Source organism: Delphinus delphis, chromosome 11 (assembly GCF_949987515.2).
Source record: "Delphinus delphis chromosome 11, mDelDel1.2, whole genome shotgun sequence".
Taxonomy (NCBI): domain Eukaryota; kingdom Metazoa; phylum Chordata; class Mammalia; order Artiodactyla; family Delphinidae; genus Delphinus; species Delphinus delphis.
Window position 1 is genome coordinate 90,908,103 of NC_082693.1, and position 4,049 is coordinate 90,912,151.

Here is a 4,049-nt window from a genome sequence, read left to right on the forward strand (position 1 = left end):
CCCGCGGGCTTCAGTAGTTGTGGCCCGCGGGCTCTAGAGCGCAGGCTCAGTAGTTGTGGCACACGGGCTTAGTTGCTCCGCAGCATGTGGGATCTTCCCGGACCAGGGCTCGAACCCGTGTCCCCTACAATGGCAGGCAGATTCTTAACCAGGGAAGACCACATGCATGGATTTTTAAAGTGAACATTAGATGAATGTATGAAGGATTGTTGTACTATTATTCTCTATGCCCCTGTATGTGTGAACATTTTCATACTAAAAACATTAAGCAAATATGTCACCACCATGTATATATGGAAAGCCAAGTGTCATAAATAGTTATTCTAAACTCTCAATGGAAACTCTTAAATCATCATCACACACACACATACATACACAAGTCATGTGTTTAAATTTACCTATCTCTTGCCCAAGGCTCCCAGTCTGAGACCTGTCTTTCCTTTGCTAAAAAGAGATTGCTAAAGTGTTAGAGAAATCTGGCAAAACCCTCCTTGACGCTAACCAGGATTTACTGCAACGTGAAAAATAAGCACCGCGTTGTTTTTAAAAACTGCACCCATACTCCCTAACTCTGGCAAACAAGTCCAAGGGCTAAGGCTGAACTCAGAATCACAGACACCGGGGTTCCGGTTACCTGCGACCCTCGGGGACGCGAAGCCAGTAAGCAATGTAGCTATATTCGAACCCAAGTCGTGTGGTTCTTGAGTGTTGGCTCTTACTGAGCCATTCCATGCGAATTGGCGGAGGCCACTGACTTTTTAAAAGTTGAGTTCCATGCCAGGCACTCAACAGGCGCCCGGTGTGCTGGGCCGTCCTTGAAAGGGGGCTGATTTCCTCCCACCCCACGCGGGCTTTCAGGTAGCCCAGCACTACCCTCTTCCCCAACTTTCTGCCTCAACCACTCCTGCCCGCTCGCTCCGCGGGTCCAAGACTCCGGCGAGCGGGACGGAGCCGGTGCAGGTGCTCGGGACCCGGGCCTGGGCCGGGTGTGGACGGGGTTTGTGCGCGCCCCAAAGGGAGCCGGCGCCCCAGGGCAGCCGCCCCCGGCGGCAAGGCGAGGCGAGGAGGGGCGACGCTTCCCGGCAGGAAGGCGCTGAGGGGCGCGGCCTTGGAAGGTTGCCCCCGGCGGTCGGGCTGCAACGAGAGGCCGGCAGACGAACGCAGGTGACGACAGCTCCTGCAACTGGGCGCTCGACCCGTGCTCACCTTATATGGGCAGGCGCGGCGCGGCGCGGGCGGGGCCGGGACGGCGCGGGCGGGGCGGGGCGTCCTACCCTGAGGGCCCCGCCCCTAAGTCAACAGAACCTCTGCGGGAAACTTTCCTGCAAGGGTGGGCCTATGCGGTGATGCCCCCTGGTGCCCAGAGTCCCTTTCAGGACTCCCCCCGCGCACGTCTCCAGGCTGAGACCCGCGCCGGCCCCGTCTCACACGGGCTGAACTTGACTGACTCCCTTTGTGATTGTGGGCGGGCTTCTTCACCTCAACGCGGTCGCAGGTCCTTACTGGGGAACCTGGGGGGCGACGGGGGTAGCTTTAGTGACCGCATCTTGGAGCGCTCACTCACCGGGTCTTAGAGTCAGACGGTGCGCCTTCCCGGCCGGGTCTGTCCCAAGTGGATGCCTTTCCTAGCTCGCACTAAGGAAGTCTCTGTAACCCCGGGCTCAGCCTAGGGCCTGGCTAAACATTAGCCATTGATTCATCGGAAGTGTTTGGTTGATTGAGCCCTTCCTGGTGGGACAAGACTCCAAACCTAAGAGGAAGTGTCCAGCATCAGTCAGCCCACTGGTTCCCTGACCTCCTGTCTTCTCCCTCCACCTGCTCCTCACTGCCCAGATCATTTTACCACCCTAATCTGTCCAATTGCTCTTTACAGCCCTTCACAGACGCCCAGGCACCCACAGGCTGTGTTGAAAGGGGAGCAAAATATACCACCCCAAAATACGGTATATGAAACATGAGAGAAGCTCTGAAAACTGAGCGTAAGTTACCTTTTTGGAAGAAAAATTTACATTTATAAGAGAAATCTCTATTTGTAAGGGTGTCTCCCTCTCTGTACCAGGGAGAGTAGGATGGCTCTTAATCTCTAGAAACTCTTATCCAAGGAGAAGGTAAGGACTTAAATCTGCATAACAACCTTACCCGCCTTTACTGTGCTTTTCATGGTCACCTCCCATAAGTGACTCTCAGCCCCAACATTTCTTTTTTAATTTAATGAGTTTACATCAAAAAATTAGGTGGTCATTTTACATTTAAGGAATAAAAATTAAAAAAAAAAAACCAATACAGAGAGTAAGGGGATTTTAACCAAGTTTACGTTTCTTTTTGCTATGGTTTTTAACAATTCATCTCGTCATATTGCAGTGTGCAAATGCATTTGCAGCACCCATTACAATCATGAAACTAAATTTAAGGAAGTACATTGTTACTAATGGCCCTCAGAGGAAACTGAGTTACCTTCTATTAAAAACTCTACAGTGTATAAGCATTACACGGTAATGCTACTTAACCACCATTTTTCGCAAGAACCATCACCAAAGTTTTCTGGAAATGAGCCCACAAAGAATTAAATATTTAAAAGGTGAAATGTTCCTTATTCTAACTCTAGCAAGATCTTTCTTTTTCATTGTTAAGAAACACTTGAAGAGTTTTAAAGCAAAAGCTGTTAAGAGTAGAGTCCAGATAGCTAAAACTGTAATCCTGAGTTCAAACTTACACATACGTCTTTTGTAAACAGTTCTCAATAAAATATTCTCTCTCCCCAGCCCCTTGCCTCTAATCTTGAATCTTTTCTTACAAAACTTTGGTCAAGAGTAGAAATATAACCAGGCAGATGTATATGCCATACAAGAATGGTAAAGCCCAACAAATGAGTTTGAGTTTTAGAAATAGAAAGCAATTAAAATGTACTCAAAGTTACATTAAGAAAAGCTTTCACTGGGTAATATTGAAACAGTCACAAAGGTTATGAAAATACTGATATCAAAGTGCAAATGATTACAGTGTTAAAATAGACAAAAACTACTATACCAGAGGCTCTTTTAAAATGAAAAATAAAGAACATAACACACACACGAGTAAGGACTCTTTTCCTGTTCTACTCAAGAATCTGAGTCTTGGGCCTCCCTGGTGGCGCAGTAGTTGAGAGTCCGCCTGCCGATGCAGGGGACGCGGGTTCGTGTCCCGGCCTGGGAGGATCCCACATGCCGCGGAGCGGCTGGGCCCGTGAGCCGTGGCCACTGAGCCTGTGCGTCCGGAGCCTGTGCTCCGCAACGGGAGAGGCCACAACAGTGAGAGGGCCGCGTACCGCAAAAAAAAAAAAAAAAAAGAATCTGAGTCTTTATATTCATAGGGTTGGTTATGTTGACATCTAGTAGAGTTTCTTATGACATCTGACAGTCTCATTCCAATTTCAGATGGCGGCTCTTCTCTAAGGAACCTCTTGGTTTCGGTCACATCTTGGTCACTGTACAATTTCAAAGCAGTGCAGTATCGCCATGATGTGCTGAGGCGTGAAGACATATCCCATGTATAGTGCCATCCCCACATGGAATCCAGCATGGAATTGAACACAGTCCGCTCCCAGGGCTCCAGCATGTACAGTGCCATGACCGGCAGCTACTGGTAGTAGAACCAGGACATCTGCTTCCAGGCCCGCACCAGCGCCATCCCTGCCACGCACCTCCCGTGTTGCAGCCAGTCGTCAGTCTGTCCGGCCAGAAGAGTTACTCAGTTTCCTGGGAATCTCCCATGTATACAGAAGGTATACATGTTACTAAGCTTTTGTTCGTTTTTCTCCTGTTAATCTGTCTTATGTCAATGCATTTCCCTGGAGGCATCATTGCTGTTCCGTGCTTCCCTCCAAGAAAACCCTTCCTTTGCACACACTCAGACATATGCTTATCCTTCAAAAAGGTACCTCTTAATGTCCTCCCCCAACTTCTCTACTGATTACTTAATCTTTCTGAGCTTCAACTTCTTCATCTGCAAAATGAGGATTAATTAATTAATTAAAAAATTAATGCTCACCTCACTATGTTATTGTGAGGGTC

At 48.7% G+C, this 4,049-nt stretch overlaps 1 pseudogene; it reads right to left on the bottom strand.

The window, feature by feature from the left end:
- Positions 1–3,419: 3,419 nt before the first annotated feature.
- On the bottom strand, positions 3,420–3,669 carry LOC132433317 (serine palmitoyltransferase small subunit A pseudogene; annotated as a pseudogene).
- Between the last annotated feature and the right edge of the window lie 380 nt (positions 3,670–4,049).